The sequence below is a fragment of the Peromyscus californicus genome, unplaced genomic scaffold, assembly GCF_007827085.1.
Source record: "Peromyscus californicus insignis strain IS unplaced genomic scaffold, ASM782708v3 Scaffold_6__1_contigs__length_162567912, whole genome shotgun sequence".
Taxonomy (NCBI): Eukaryota; Metazoa; Chordata; class Mammalia; order Rodentia; family Cricetidae; genus Peromyscus; species Peromyscus californicus.
In genome coordinates this window covers 116,052,708-116,070,139 of record NW_026294584.1, presented here as the reverse complement: position 1 = coordinate 116,070,139, position 17,432 = coordinate 116,052,708, and the positions used below count along the sequence as shown (strand labels likewise).

Below are 17,432 nucleotides of genomic sequence, written 5' to 3'. Positions count from 1 at the left end.
AAAGCTAGACAGAGAAACCCTATCTTAAAAAGAAGAGAACGAGCCGGGCGGTGGTGGCGCACGCCTTTAATCCCAGCACTTGGGAGGCAGAGCCAGGCGGATCTCTGTGAGTTCGAGGCCAGCCTGGACTACCAAGTGAGTTCCAGGACAGGCGCAAAGCTACACAGAGAAACCCTGTCTCGAAAAACCAAAAAAAAAAAAAAAAAAAAGAAGAGAACGAACCATTGCAATTGGGAGAGGGAGAGGCTCATGGTGCTGACTCCAGCAAGGCCGGGCGCCGCGGACGGGAGCTGACGAGAGTCCATTTCAGTCATGCAGGTTGTAAGAACCACCGGGTCATGGCTCCTGCGGTCTTGGGCTGGACCTGGGATGACCAGGCTTGTGGCCGTTGCCCCAGCTCAGACAATCCACACTGGAGCCCCGAGGTTAGAAAACGAGGCTGCCCAGCAGAAGATTCAGAAGGAAGCAGCTCCGAGCCTCTTCAGCATTTACCCTCCAGCTCCAGGACAGGAAAGCTCTCTGCGGTGGGCAGGGATGAGATTTGAGGAGGTCCCAGTTGCATACATTAAAGCAACCCACAACAACACACAGATCCAGGTGGTGTCTGCCACTAACATGCCCCTGGCCCGTACCTCCTGTGGCACAGAAGGCTTTCGAAATGCCAAGAAGGGCAGGGGCATCACAGCCCAGACAGCAGGCATCGCTACGGCAGGGCAGCGAAAGCCACGGGAAAGGGAGTGACCCACATCAGAGTTGTAGTGAAAGGCTTGGGACCAGCTGGTCTGCCATCAAAGGACTGACCATGGGGTGTCTGGAAGTGATCTCAGTCACAGACAACATTCCTGTCCCACACAATGGCTGCCGGCCCCGGAAGGCTCGAAGGCTGTGATGGGAAGGAACCCTGCACTGGAAGCTGACCTAAAGTCTCCACTCCAAGTGGATCCTGCAAAAGCCCACTGTGGGAGCTGCTGGAGCTGGCCGCTCTCAAGCCCTCCGGAGGGGAGTGTTGCTCCTGCTTGCACCTGGAGCTGAAAGTGCCCTGGAGGGTCTCCTCTCACGGACATGATGGGGTGGGCACTAAAGTATAACTGCGGCTGTGCTCTGACAATAAAAGACTGTTCTGTGTAAAAAAAAAAAAAAAAGAAGAGGAGGAGGAGGAGGAAGAGGAGGAAGAGAAGGAAGAGGAAGTAGATGATGATGAGACTGTAACAATTCATACACAGGTCAAGGATGTCTTGCTCTGGTAGATAACTGAAGACCATGACAGTGATGGAGTTAGGGGAAAGCCACCAGCTGTACAGGAAAGAAAAGCCTCATTCCCATCAGCATCCAGAAATAAGCTCAGCAATGCAAATGATCCTAGAAAGAAGGGCAGAAAGAAATGAAGAGAAGCTTCTGAGTGTTAGTGGGTAGGGGCTCTCATCAGCAGGAACAGACTGAACACAGGCGACAGAACAGCTCAGAGGTAGAGCGCTCGCCTAACATGCCCCACGACTTGGTCTCATTCCTGGATACCAAAAACAGGAAGAGGGACCTAAAAAGGAAAGGAAGAGAGGTGAATCGACAGCTCCTGGCACCACTAAGTTGGAGAAAATAGAAGCTTCCAGAAGGAGGAACAGTTTTCAGTGTCCCCAAGAAGCTAGAAAAGCCTCATATTTCACGAGGCCAGGTCAACAGCTCTCAGCATCTGGGAAACAGCTGCCAGGCAGCCTTGGAGAGCCAGGAAAGATGAAGAGAAACACACGCCTCCTAGGGAGGCTTAGCTGCAAATAATGAGGAAAAAAATGAATTTGAAGCAAGAAAACTGTGAGTAAAGTGTAGATTTCTTACAAAGTAAAGAGAAATCAATGTGCACAGAAGCCAAGGAAAGCCGAGGAGAGACACTCAGGGTGGGACTGGACAGTCTGTGAGCTCCTCTAAAGATGGTCAGGAATCAGCGCTGGTCAGCAGCTTCCTCAAATTTGCTTGTTGGGGCAGGGGGGGGGGGGATAGGTGATGTGTCACCTTAGCTGGCACCATTCTTATCCCATGTAGCATCTTCACCTCCAGTCTCCACATAGCCCTATGGCACTCGGAGAGGAATCCCAGGAGTCCCAAGAGCCTTGTGCTGTGGGTTTGGCATGTGCTTTTGTTGGCAAATGGCTGGGGGTGCTTCTGCATCCCCAGTGAAACCAGAGGTACACAGTGCTTCGGGAATTCAAGAAGCCTGGATTGCAAGCACCTGGAGAAGGATTATTTTTAGCACTAAGGGCCACTCAGAGACAAAGCAGCTGACAGAAATCCTCCCCGGCATCTTAAACCAGCTTAAAGCTGACAGCCCAGCCTGACAACGACCAGTCAAGGCCTTGTCCAAATCCCATGGAAGGAAAAACCAACTGTCTCCCCAATAACAGGTGCCAACGGTAGAATCCTAAATGTCACCTCAAGTTCGAGAAGTAAAGGAACCCTCTAATGATAAGGGAAAGATGGTTTTGTCAACCTGTGGAAAGGATGAAATTTAAAATTACACTCTATTTCCTATGACAATTTTCATGGTCTAATTTACAAGGTTGGTGAGAGTTGGCTCTTACTATTTTAAGCTCCTTCGGCGCACACACATGCACACACACACACACACACAAATCTGGTACTAGTTATGCATAATTCATTCAGTGGAACACAAATGAGCTAAAGAAACCAGAGATGAAGTTTAAAATAAAGGTTAATTGCAAAGGGGGAAAAAAATCTTGGACTTATTGAAGGAAAGAAGTAAAAAGAGCTGAGACAGTCCCCAACAAACTAAGCTGGTTGTCCCTTCAGGAAGCATGTACCCAGGTCTTCTGCAAGAGCAGCAGGTGCTCTTACCCATGAGCCATCTCTCCAGCCCTGGACCTGTGTTTTATATGGAAACACAGAACCATCTATGTGTCTATGACATAGAAGTGGAAGCAAGACTCTCTAGGGAACAAAAGGAATTAACAAAAGGAGAGGGGGAGATGGGGATGCTGGAGAAGCTGGAGAAGAACGTGGTCAAGACATATTGTATATGCACGTGGGAATGTCCCTGACCATGACCGCATACTATGCAATGAATACACGCCAATAAAAAAGAAAAACTCAAGTGAGTGAAATAAAAGATTACAAGGCAACTTTGAATCCACTTTGATTTTCTAAAAAATAAAACAGCGCCCAGACTGGCACCTGACTAATATTTTCACCAGCACAATTCATCAAATCTGGCGACTTCTGAGTTTGACTGTTCCCAATTTATCCACCACTTTATCTTCTATTCACTGGTTTTCAGCCTGTCTCTTCGAATCAGCTAAGATCAGCTTTGTAGGTAGGGCGGTCCATCTTGGTTGTCAATCTGACTGCACTTAGAATTACCTAGGAGACACACCTCTTGGGGTGTCTGTGAGGATGTTTCCAGAGAGGTTTCATGGAAGTGGAAAAACTCACCCTGAAGGCTAGGCTTCCAAAATGAACCAAATAGAGCAAGCAAGCTGGGCATCAGCATTCACCTCTCTTTGCTTCTTCACTATGGACTCAAAGTGACCAGCTCCTCATACTCCTACCATCATGCCTCCCCTACACCAAAAATGTAAGCCAGCAGCTGAGAATGTAGCTCAGCGGACAGAGTGTTTCTTAGCACTCGTGAAGTCCTTGGTTCCATTCCCAGAACCATATAAAGCTAGGAATGGTGGAACACACCTTTAATCCCAGGACTCAGGATGTGAAAGCTGAAGAACCAGAGGTTCAAGATCATTGCTGTGAGTTCAAAGCCAGCCTGGGCTGCATGAGATCCTCCTTCCTTAAGTTTCTGCTGTCAGGTATTTTCGCACAGCAACAAGAAGGGTAACTGGTACTGGGAGGGGTGGGGTGGGGTGGGGGGTAGAGAGTGAAGGGATAGGGGTGGGTTTGCTGTACTTGTTCTTGTTTTTTCTAAATACTATTTCTTCTAGATTCCTGCCACCTCAAAACCTTCCACTTCTAATAGCCTCAGGCAAGTTTTTTACAAAGACCCTCAGGTAATATGTAGCCAGGAGGAGGACAGCTCTCCTTACTTAAATATGCATCCACCATCTGTTCCCCAGATGCCAGGAACCACTCCCATGAGCCTCCTAGGGACCCTCACCAAGTTCTCCTTGGACAGGTAGCAACACAAGCCTTAAAGGAGTTAGAAGTCTCCCTAGTTGGTGTTGTGGAATATTAATTTAAGGATGTGTTACATTTGTTTATGCTGTGGAACATTTCTTTAATGATGCAAAGATGTGTTGCATTCTTTTTTTATAATTTTTTAATTTATTTTATTTATTTATTTATTTATTTATTTTGGTTTTTACGGAACAGGGTTTCGCTGTATAGCTTTGCGCCTTTCCTGGAACTCACTCTGTAGCCCAGGCTGGCCTCGAACTCACAGAGATCCACCTGCCTCTGCCTCCCGAGTGCTGGGATTAAAGGCGTGCGCCACCACCGCCCGGCTGTGTTGCATTCTTTTATGATGCATTTGTTTAACTCTGTGAAACTGTGTTACTTTGCCTGTCTGAAACACCTGACTGGGCTAATAAAGAAATGAACTGCCAATAGCAAGGCAGGAGAAAGGATAGGCGGGGCTGGCAGGCAGAGAGTATAAATACAAAGAGAAATCTGGGAAGAGAGATCGAGAAAAAGAGAACAAGGAAAGGAGGATGCCAGCCACACAGCCAGCCATGGAGTAAGAGTGAAAGTAAGATATACAAAGTAAGAAAAGAAAAAGGCCCAGAGGCAAAAGGCAGATGGGATTAAGTTAAGGAAAGCTGGCTAGAAATGAGCCAAGCTAAGGCCAGGCATTCATAAGTGATATAAGCCTCGTGTGTGATTTATTTGGGAGCTGGGTGGCGGGCCCCCAAAAGAGTAAAGAACAAAGATCAAAGAGTAAAAGGGTAAAAAAAACAACAACCAACAATAAGTCCGTACGGCACATAAATAAAGACACTCCAAATCTGAACCCGATTTCTTTGCAAACCCTGCAGTTTGCTCCTTGTAGCCCCTGCCCTGAGCACAACAGCTACAGACAGCTCTGCCGATCACAACCATCCTTTGGCCATGCCTGATAAACAGGTATACCATGAATTCAAAGTCACAAGGAGTCCACTTAGGTCAGTGGGTGAAGATGCCACATGGGTCTCTTCAAATGCCTCTTGGCCATTCCCTAGCTGAAGGTCATGCAGCCACTGAGGGCTTCCATAATTTTTCTTCATATGCCTGTCGTTTGTGCTTCGTGGATAGCCAGATCAAGTGGTCCTATTCCTTGTGTCTTCAATCAAACCGCTTGGCCAATGATTGGCAGATGGAAGAGACTGGAGCTTTTCCACATATCATTATTAAAACGGGGGAGTCAGGTGACCAGAAAGCCTCTTGAAGTTTGCTATGGACACCAGTAGATGCTGGTTTCCTCCAGGAGCCCATCTTCACTTAGCAACTGCAGAGATGAACCGGCTGACGATGCACTCTCTTTCCCTGTAGCAGACCTTGTATTAAAAGAGCCCACAAAGCTCCTGTATGCGTTCGGGTCCTATGGTTAAGGTAGAAATATAGAAAGCCCGTGTGGAGAAGAAAAAATATGCCGCATGTGGTACTAGGGGTTGAGCCTAGGGACTTTACTCTGGTAGACAAGTGCTCTGCCATGAGCTGCATGCCTAGCAAAACGCACCTTAGGAATTAAGCATTTTGTTACAGACGTAACTCGTTACTTTAACTTACACTACCATTCTTTGTATTTTAGTAAAAGTCCATTCTTTTGTTCTGTTTGCAGGGAGTTGTTTGTTTTGTTACGTTTTTGGTGACAAGGTCTCACTATGTAGCCCAAGCTGGCCTTGAACTTACAGAGATCCTCCTGCCTCTGCCTCCCACATCCTGCTTTAAAAATCCATTCTTAAATATTTTAATTTTGCAAAAATAATTTAGACATATAACTTTTAAAAAATCCCAGCACAGCAGGACACATAATAAAAATAATACTTACATGCCACCTCTCTTTCACTCTCAGGCAATTATTTTAAACCATGTCTACTTCTGTAATTACTACCATGTAATTTACCAATTTTCTCTCATCTTCCCCATACAGCCCTAGGATGCAAAAGGAACTCACATATGCCAATTCAAGCCATCTTTTTAAAATGCATTTCATTTTTTTAAATTTTACTTATTTTGTTGGTGGAGAGGCAGACTTGTGCCACAACATGTGTGTACAGATCAGAGGACAACTTGCAGGAGTCAGTTCTCTCTTTCTGCCATGTGAGATGAGGGGATTGAACTCAGGCCCCTGAGTAATATATAAAACAATCTATGTGGGAAACTTTTCAGGTCATTTTTAATAGTTTAGGGATGAAGCCTGGGGCCTTAATCCCACAGAGCTGAACTTTCTCAAAGGACAAAGAAGAATCACAGGACAGAAAGGCCACATGAGGACGCAGCATGGTGTCTCTGTACACCAAGGAAAAAGCACTTCTCAGAGACCGAGTCCACTTCCTAGCTGACTTCCGGCCTCCAGACTGTGAGACACTACATCTGTGGTTTCATGTTCTTGGTCCTTGGTGGTTTGTCATGGTTTCCCTGGGAGGTTGCTACATCTGTCAATCAAAAACTGGCTACGCCAATTACATCATACTCAGAGAACTTGATTAATATAGAGCCTCCAGCAGAAATGGGTGGTAGACTCATGAGCAGTGCCACAGAACGATGTCTGCCCATCCTATGTAACAAAAGCAAATTGTGAGCATTACCCCCCCACCACCATGGACAGCTGAAAGACACACAGAATCAAGTCTGCAGAGAGTGCTTACAAGGAGGAAAAGGGTTATGGTGGGAAGAGAGAGATGTAGGGAGGGGGCTCACTGTGTAAGTTAATGCAACGCTAACTTACATTTTAAGACAAGGCAGGAGTTTATTATGTCTAGTTAACTTCTAAATGTGTGCATTGAAAGGAAAAGGAAATGTATGTTTGTAAGGTTCTTTCATTCTTCTTCATGTGTGTGTGTGTGTGCCTGTTTGCCTGTATGTGCACATGAATGAAGGTGTCCATGAAGGCCAAAAGGGGACATTGAATCTCCTGGAGGTGTAGTTAGAGGTCGTTGTGAGCGACCTGATATAGGTGCCGCCAAAGCAGCGAGTGTTCTTAACCCCTGAGCCACCACCACTCCAGCCCCCCAAAAGAATGTACGTTAATTGAGAACTTCTCATTTATTTGTGTGTGTGTGTGCATGGTATATGCCCATGTACACGTTTGTGTGCACATGTGCATGTGGGAGCATGTGCACATGTGTGACTGTGCATGTGGGTGCTAGACATTGCACTCAGGCATCTTCTTCGGTCGTTCCTCTTTTTGAATCACAGTCTCTCACACAGCCTGCAGCTCACTGATTGGGTGAGGCTGGTCAGTCAGTATGTTCTGGGGATCCACTTGTCTCTGTGACCCCAGCTCTAGGATTACAAATGCTTGCTGCTGTACCCAGATTTTTTCATGGGCGCAGGGGATCCGAACTCTGGCCTTGGTGATTGCACGGCAAGCACTTTGCCCACTGAGCCAGTTCTCCGGCCCCTATTTTTTTCTGTTGTTGTGTTTTTAATTCCCCATAGTTTTGAGGTCATTAACACCTTCTGAGTTAGCAGGTAAATCAAGACTTTCTGGATCAAGAGTTTCAAGTATTCGTGAGCCTGGGTTTTATTTAGGTGGGAATGCAGCATGATGCCCCTCTACCCAATATCTATTTATAAATAATTCCATGTATACATAAAAGTTGAATTTCACAGTGGACATCTATATATGCTTGCCATACAGACTCCACAATTAATATTTGGCTGTCCCTGCTTTATCCCATTTATTCATACTGCTATTGATTCACCAATCCATCTAATTTTTTTTAATACACTTCAAAGGAACTTGCAGATGTAAGTACACTTTCCACCTAAGTAAATTTCCCATATGCATGGCACACAAGCTTCTTTTTAACAATTAAAAAATAAAGAAAGCTTGCGCAGCCAGGAGACCACCCACTTAATGTGAGACAGTCAAGGGGAAGGGGTTGGGACTTCAAAGGGACTAATTAGTTTAACAGGATGGTCCAGCCTCCACCAAGGGGGAGCAGAGCAGTAATACACCTCAGGAGCCAAACACCAGGGTGTTTGTCTTTAGTCAAAACTTTGGTGAAAAGAAGAAAAATCAAAGAGAGAGCCTGACCTGGACATATTTGTTGCTGTGTTTTCCAAAAGGAGTTGGTGTCTACAAGGGGGAGGCTCAGGCCGGGCTGGCTCAGTGCCTGTAGCTTCCGGGAAGATAACAGCAGCCAAGCACCCTTTCAAGTCCCCGAGACAGGGTCCGCTGCTGTTTTCCTGCCAGTATTTGCATGTTGATAGCCCCGAACATTCTCATGATCTTCCAGGGTTATTTTAGCTGCAGAAACCCCCGTCACCGAACAGCCCAAGAAGATATTCATGTATGGAACTCTGTAACTTCTCTACCCTGACCTAAGAGGTTTACTACGTCGCCACCAAGGCAATTTTAAGCTGTTTCACTTGTAAGTGGCAGGGAACCCCCAAAGAGTTAAAAAGCCCCATCAGCCCCGTGACAGACAGGGTTTCCAGCAGCCCTTTCTGTGAGAGAGCAGAGCAAAGCAGTTTTTGTACCTACCCACCCACCCACCCACAGAGAGCTCCTGCCTCAATGACAATGCCCAGAATGGCACAGAAGAATATGACCTTGGTTACGTGCTATGCTGGTGCTATCACACAGGTCAGGCAGATGGGAACTGCTGTTGGCCACCTTGGCCGTAATTCAGGAGCAGGACACTTGGGTACGGTTCGGAACAGACTCTGCTCCATAGAAACAGGTGACAACCTTGTCACGGAAATAACTGAAGTTCCAAATTTCAAAACTGAATCTTGGGGCTGGAGAAATGGCCCAATGATTAAGAGTGTGGGCCGCTCTTGTAGAGGGCAGAGTTCGGCTCCCTGCACCCACATCAGTCAACTCAAAAAAACCACCTGTAACTCCAGCTCAAGGGATATGGCGCCCTCTTCTGGCTTCCATGGTCACATATACACACAAAATTATATCAACAGCCAAACATGTAGACAGACAGACAGACGGACAGATAGATAGATCTTTAAAAGTATATAATTATATTTAATTTCTTCACTCAGCCCACCCCTGCTACAAACCACAGGTGACACACTGAAAAGCAAGAAGGCATTCTTCTTATTTAGTACATTTGGGGTTTTTGAGACAGGATCTTACCAGATAGCTCATGCAAGCCTGGAACTCAAGACCCTCCTGCCTCGCCTCTGGAGTGCTGGGGTTACAGGAGTATGCCATACCCAGCCTGATTTCTAGATGCCTGATTGCATGCTTGATTGAGATGAGAATGAAGAGGGGGAAAGTTACTTATATATCTGTTTAGTTAAGTGTCTATGTGACTGTATGCCACGTGTGTACATGTGGTTCTGGAGGACGGAAGAAGATGCTGGACATGCTGGAACTGGAGTTACAGGCAGGTGTGAGCTACCCAGCATAACCCAAACTCGGGTCCTCCGGAAGGGCAGAATGCACTCTTAACCACTGAGCCATATCTCGGGCCTTTACGTGTCATTTTAAAGCATGTGTGTTCTAACTTCTATCTCATTCTTTTCTATTTGAAAGTTGAGAATGAATCAAAAGCTAAGACTTCGTGGCAAGAAAGAAATGGCATTACCTTTATCTGTTGAGAACATCACCAGAAAACTAATTTGAGGAAGAAAAGGCTAATTAATTGGAGCAGAAAGGACTAGTGAGCTTCCTTTGATCTTAGAATTTATTAAATAGTAAAATAACCACTCTATTTTATTAGGCACCATAAAACAGGGAGTCAGAGGAAGCGGAAGCAGATAGAGGTGACCTTAGAAGACAGGGCAAGTTCGCTGCCAGAGTACCTCTGCCTGCCTGGCTTTCTGATGGAGCTGGGGCAGCCTCTACATAGCTCACTGGCTATAGCGCAGCCCAGTTCCAGGTTCCAACCTCTACAGAGGGAGAGGGGGAAGAGGAGCTGCCTGCCCTCCATCACTCAAACTGTGGAGAGGATTTTTCACAAAATGCTGGATGGAGCAGAATGGAAGAGATGGTTTGCAAACCATTCATCCAACCAAGGAGTAATGCCTAGAATTCTTAAGGGATTCAAACAAGTCAATAGCCAGGAATAAAGGGGAATGTATTTTAAACTTTGGGGCGGGGCCATGGCTCAGTGGGTAAAGAGCTTGCCATGCAAATGCAAGGACCTGAGTTCAGGTCTCAGCACCTGCATAAAAAATCAGGCATGGAGCACACACCTGCAAGCCCAGTGCTAGAGAAGAGTGGACAGGAAGACACTGTTCATCCAACCTAGCCAAATGACCAAGCTACAACTACATGATCCAGAAATCCTGTCAGAGTGCTGCAGTTGGGATCCAGTGTAGTGTATCAGAGATGTCTACACAGCCATGTTCTCCACAGTACTTCCCTAGGGAAGTACCTATCCATGGAGGATGGATAAAGAAACTATGGTACATATGTACAAAGAAAAACTCTTCAGTCATCAGAAAGGACGAGATCCTGTCCCTGTCACGGTAGGGACGAACTGAGATATGATGTTAAGTGGAATATCTCATGCACAGAAAGGTGGGCACAGAATGCTTTCAATGACTCACGTGTAGGATTTAATAAAGTTAAAACTTCATTTCATGAAAATTAAAAAGCAGAATGAAGGTTACAAGAGGCTAGAGGGGATTGGGGAAGGAGACAAGGGTTTGGATGAGTTCTGGGGTGCAATTAGACCAGAGGTACACATCCTGACTGTACTGTAGGGGGAATACAGACAGTTAATGACCTGGATATTTAAAACGGCGAGAGGACTGTGAACACCCTTATCACAGAGAGATGCTCAAAGGCCCAGGTGATGCTTATGCTATTTACTGTGATTTCATCACTCGCAGCGTGTAAATGAATCAATAAAAGTATGATACCCCCGTAAATATGCCTAACTATGTCAAAAAAAAAAAAAACCTTGTTTTCAAACCACCATAATCCTGCGAACCGTGGGCAAATCCTAGCAGAGGCCTTAACCCCCTTCTCTCCAGCTCTTGCCATCCAGCTGCAAAGACAAAGCGAACTCAGGACCACAGGAGCACTCAGAAAACAGGAGGCCAGGCCAGGGAGGAACAGTGTAGACAGAAATTTCTAGAATAAACCTCTGCACTCTTAGAGGCTGAGAAATTAGAGATCCAGGCCAAGCTCCATCAGGTCATTGGCTGTCTTCTTCCAGGGTAGAATGGGTAGGGACCAGTGATGAGAATGTGCCCCCCTCCCATGCCCTAAGCCTCCTTCATGTACTACAAGAATTATTCAGAAGCATTCAGTCGGTGCCAGGACCTCCAACAGGGCTGGCGGAAGGGTACCCAGGACAGATACAACTTTGCCTGCTCAACAGCTACTTAACAGGTGGTCTGCAGACTGTAGATGCATCTCAAATGGAAGACAAGGGGGCCCATGGAAGCCTGTGAGACAATCAGGTCCACCCCAGACCTTCCTTCATTATCTGTCTTCTGTGGCTATGACAACATTCCTCAAGCCAGAGAGCCTGCAAAGGTGAGAGGTTTGCTTGGCTTTTTTTTTCTAGAAGATGGGAATCCAAGAGCATTACGCTGCACCTGTCTGGGATCTCTGAGAACTTGACATCCTGCGGCAAGAGCATCACACAGGAGAGCGAGCAAGCAGACTGTCACGTGTGTCCCTTCCTCTTCTTACAAAGCCACTGATGTCATGATGAGAGCTCTGCCCTGATGTCCTCCTCTGATCAAAATTACCAAAGACCCCCATCTCCAAATGCCAACAAGGGAATTGGGGCACTAGTTTCTCAGCATATGAACTTTTGAGGGGCACATTCAAATCATAGCACCCAGTGAAGAAGCATGGGCACCTTAGCAAAGCTTCCTGGAGGATTCATAGTGCTAGAAAATCAACCAAGCAAAAAAAAGACATGAAAGAAAGCATTTCATAGCTGGGCGCAGCTGGTGACGTATCCCGAAAGGAGTCTTTGTTTAAAGCCATCCCAAAGGAGTCGCCCGCCACTTTTAGCCACTGGCTTCATCTAGTAAAGCCAGAGCCCACAAGTGCACAGGCAGTCAGGATCCCGCTGGACTGAGCACTGTGATTACCACCATGCAGGACGTTCTGTTCCTTCCACCGGTAGTGGCCCTGCTGCCAATCACGGACTCCATTCCAGCAGCAAGACCCAAACACCTCACACTGTGAGGCTGGCTCCCTCCCCAGGGGGTTCTGACACACGCCATAATAAACACCCAACAGGGTAATGATTAAACCAGGAATCAAAGGAAACTATGTTTATTTACAATTCTGGGCCCAATACACAGGTGGGGGAGGTGGTAACCAGGACCCTTGGACGATGCTGAGCCAAAAGGAAAACATGTCTGTACCTAAACTTATCACAGGCAGGCATGTGCCTTGGGGCTACACAGTGGGCATGGGGAGGACGGAACCCAGGTTGGGTGTTTATAGAAGGCTCTCCCAAAAAGACCCAGTCCTAATGAGAAGTGGGGTTACTGACATACAGCTGGTGCAGTTAATTGATAGAAAACGGGAGCTTTGAGGTCCTTGGGCTTGGGGAGGGGAGGTCTCCGTTTAGTCTGAGACAAATATCAACACTTTCTCTGTTGTGGATTCAGCCCCAAGGTGAGTCTTCAAACCATGTGAACTCCCCATGGTCCAGGAGACAGGTTCTTACAGATGCTGAAGTGCCGTCCTCACCGGGGGTGGGGTAACGTTAAGAAAGGCTCACCAAGCTCACCCTGGAAAGGAACGCTGGCTTCTACTTAAAAACTCAACAAAATCAGTGTAGTTAGTATGTGATCACTTGTGTTAATAAAAAAGGAAAAACAGCCAGATGGTGGTGGCGGCGGCAGCGGCGGCGGTGGCGCACGCCTTTAATCCCAGCTCTCGAGAGGCAGAAGCAGGCGGATCTCTGTGAGTTCGAGGCCAGCCTGGGCTACAGAGTGAGTTCCAGGAAAGGCACAAGCTACACAGAGAAACCCTGTCTTGAAAAACCAAAAAAAAAAAAAAAAAAAAAAAAAAGGAGGGGGGACAAACAGACGTATTTAGATAAATTCATATGCCTTGCTACAGATAGATATGCATTTATGCATACATATGTGTAGCTAGAGTTTTCCTGCCTGGCCCACAGTCAGGACAAATCTCTTTCACCGGCCAGTCCCACAGCTGCTCAGACCCAACCAAGTAAACACAGAGACTTACATTGCTTACAAACTGTTTGGCCGTACCAGGCTTCTTGCTAACTGCTCATATATCTTAAATTAATCCATTTCTATAAATCTATACCTTGCCACATGGCTCGTGGCTTACCGGCATCTTCACATGCTGTTTGTCATGGTGGCGGCTGGCAGTGTCTCCCCTGCCTTCCTGTTCTCTCTTTTCTCCTCTCTGTTAGTCCCGCCTATACTTCCTGCCCGGCCACTGGCCAATCAGTGTTTTATTTATTGACCAATGAGAGCATTTGACATACAGACCATCCCACAGCACATATGCATTTACATACACACAAAAATGCATGCTTAGTTTGCATAAATGTTCTCCTAACTTATCCAATAAACCAGAAGCCTGAGGGAAAGAGGAGGGTTTTGTTTGCTTGTCGTTTGTTTCGTTCTTTGAGACAATGTCTCACTACGTAGCTCTGACTGGCCTGGAACTCACTATGTAGAGTCTTGGTTAGCCTGACACTCAGAGAGATCCACAGGCCACATGCCCTGCAACATGTGTGGAGGCCAGAGAATAGCTCTGTGGGGTCGGCTCTTCCCTCTCTGTGAGTTCTAGGGACCAAACTCCAGCCTTCAGTTCGTGTGGCAAGCCCCTTTCCCTGCTAAGCTATCACATCAGCCCTGAGAGAGGCCTTTTTACTGTACAATGTCTAATTTCAAAGTTTAAAGAGGGGAATGTGGGGCTAGGGCTAGGGAAGGTAGATGAGGGAGCGTGGGAGGGAGGGAGGGAAGGAGGGAGGGAGGGAGGGAGGGAGGGAGGGAGGAAGGAAGGGAGGAAGTGGGGAGGATGGGTGAGGTAGGGAGGAGGAAGAGGCAGGAAGAGAAGGGAAGGAGGGTTAAAAAAAGGAAAAGGAAGAAAAGATGAATTTTACATAAGTCACTAAGTTCAGTTTTTTGTTTAAAGAAAAGAAGACATGAAAAAATTCCTAGAAGCTGATGGACAGCAAGAACTGGCCTTGGTCCTCCTGTCCTCTGCCCTGGGCACTCCTGTGACCATCAGACTGACCCAGTGTTTTGACTCTTCTCTGGTGTCTAACAAGCAGGGTTCACATGGCTTGGTCCCCCATGGATAAGACTAATCACTCCATCCCAAAGGCACCCGAACCCCTACTCACCCGTCACCATCTTAAACTGTCCAGGAGTGAAGGCTCTTCTTAGTTGTCAACTTGACTACATCTGGAATGAATTAAAACCCAAGTGGCTGGGTACAACTGTGAGGGTTTTTTCTTTTTTTTTTTTTGGTTTTTTTTTTTTTTTTTTTGGTTTTTCGAGACAGGGTTTCTCTGTGTAGCTTTGCGCCTTTCCTGGAACTCGCTTTGGAGACCAGGCTGGCCTCGAACTCACAGAGATCCGCCTGGCTCTGCCTCCCGAGTGCTGGGATTAAAGACGTGCGCCACCACCGCCCGGCCTGGGTTTTTTCTTTTTTTTTTTGGTTTTTCGAGACAGGGTTTCTCTGTGTAGCTTTGCGCCTTTCCTGGAACTCACTTGGTAGTCCAGGCTGGCCTCGAACTCACAGAGATCCGCCTGGCTCTGCCTCCCGAGTGCTGGGATTAAAGGCGTGCGCCACCACCGCCCGGCTGGTTTTTTCTTAATTAAATCATTTGACGTGGAAAGATCCACCTTTAATCTGGGCCACACCCCCTGGTGGCAGCCCATATAAAGGACACTCTTGCTCTTTGCCTGCTTGCCTTCAGCATCCCTGGCAAACCCATTCATTCCTTCACTAGCGTTAGCTTACTTCTTTGAGCTTCCTTCATATACTGAAGACCAGCTGAGACATGGCCTGAATGTGGTAGTGTGCCCTTGTCATCCCAGTTTAGCCTACTTGGCAGGTCCCAGACCAAGGAGAGACCCTATCTCAAAACCCAAGGTCGAGGGTGGTCTCTGGCCTCCACACACATGCGACAATGAGAATGAGATTCTGAGCGCTCAGCAGGCTTTCTGGCTGGGAGGTGTCAGATGCCAAATCTCCTGTGTGGTGGTGGGTCCCCAATAGAAGTCCTGGAACTCCTTCATGAAAGACATGCTCCAGCCTCAGCCAGCCATTCTCACAACAGAACATGTACAGGCAGGGCCTTAGAACTGAGTGTCCCACACATCGTCCTTGAGAGTCACACAGGAAGCCACAACCTCTGCAGACAACAGTAGACAGTCTCCAAGACAACTCATGGTGGACTGGGAAGAAACTGATCCACAGATTCAGCAAGAGGAGGAAGGCAATACACTTGAACTTCCCTTGAAGTGATGAACTCCCATGTAGGTGTCCAGTCCCGAGTGGTCAGCCCTGGGTACATATGCATATAAGCAAAGCTAAGTAAGTGGACTCAGTAGGTCAAATATAAATGTGTGCTGTATATGTATGTACTCATGCACATACATATGCATGTACTTATACATGTAACAATAAAGAAGAGATTGTGAGCTTTTAGAAAGACCTTGCAGGAGTTGGAAGGGGAAGAAGAGGGGCAGGAATGCCGTAACCACAGTGCTCATGAGTGAAATTCTCAAACCGAAAACCACTGTGACTTCAGAAATCAGTGTGTGAGAGCCACACTCAGCGCCACACTTGGGATCTTGTTTTATTGCTTATTTGGGCTATTTATTTGTTTGGGTGCTGGGGTGGAACCCAGCACACACTAGGGCGGCACTCTGCCACTGAGCTATGCCCCCAGCCGCAGCAACTGCTTTCTTTCTTCATCTAATTTCCTTTTCGTTTTCCCGTTTTTTGTTAGCATACATTAACTATACACAATGATGGGTTTCGTTGTGACATTTTCATAGACGTGTGTAATGCATTTTGATCCTCTCAACCTCTCTCACCCTCTCTTGTCCCCCTCCCATGCCTGCTGGTCCCTACCTCTTCCCAAGAAGTCACCTGTGACGGTTTAAATGAGAATGTCCCTCAGTGGCTCATGGACTTGAACACTTAGTACCAGTTTAAAGATTGGGACCGTTTCCAGTTGCTCAGTCTGCTTCATGATTGAAGACATGAACTCTCAGCTTGCTGCTCCAGACACCATGCTTGCTGCTTGCTGCCAAGCTTCTCCACCATTATGAACTCTCACCCTCTGGAGCCAGAAGCCAAAATAAACCCTTCCTTCTATGAATTGCCTTGGCTTTGGTGTTTTATCGCGGCACCAGAGAAGTAGCCAATACAGCACCCTTCTACTTTTTAAATGCTACATTCAAAGAGCAGCATGTGTAGCTTTCCAACCTTTTCTTCAAAACTCATGCCTGATTTGTATTTAAGAATCCAAAGAAAGTCAGATTTATTTATGGATTGTTCACTTAATTACCAAATACAACAGTGTGCATTCTCAAAATATGATTGATTAGTGGCAGAAACCTAATATGACAAATGTCCAATCTGACACAATGCCAGACAGTCCAAGAGCTGGGTCTCTAGACATTTTACACCATTTCTACAGCCTTTGGGGGTCTCTTGATTGAAAAGTTCCTCACCTGACACACAGGGCTTTCTCCCCAAGTATTCTTATTAGGAGTCAAGATCTGTCCATATAAAAATTCCTTTTATGTTGGTATTTTAATTGAACACTAAAAAAATAACAGTTCCTGGAATACAAGATTTAGTGTAGCACATAAAAAAATAAAATGACAATAATAAAAAAAATACCTATTTCACTCACATAAATTAAGGCAAAGCCCTAAAACTTCAGCCCTATGAATATCATATATTCTGCATTTGATTTTCCATTTTGCCCCAGAAACGCAATAAATTACAAAATATTAGCATGCCATGGCACAACCTGGGAACTGATCAGACACATAATTCTCCCCTAAAACACCGAGGCCATTCCTTATCATATTTGTCTTTCCAAATCTTTATTAACTCCACCAGAAGAGCTTATTGAAGGCCCCCCTTCATCCCGACCTCAGGGGCTTTCAGCCAGTAAAAACAAAACAAATTAGAACCCTGATATTCCCATACATAAGGGGGGAAATCAATAGTTTTAATTTTCACGTTGAGGCCCACCATTTTCAACTGACGGCCTCAGCAGGTTTTAATGGACACAAACAATTTACTTTTACTGTTTTAATTGTTTTTAGTCAATCACTTTTTATTGCCTCTCTACATCTGACTAAACAAATTAATCGAG

General features: G+C 46.2%; 1 pseudogene; it reads left to right on the top strand.

Moving 5' to 3' along the window:
• The first annotated feature begins 312 nt into the window (after positions 1–312).
• On the top strand, positions 313–1,039 carry LOC128099911 (28S ribosomal protein S11, mitochondrial-like; annotated as a pseudogene).
• Positions 1,040–17,432: the final 16,393 nt, after the last annotated feature.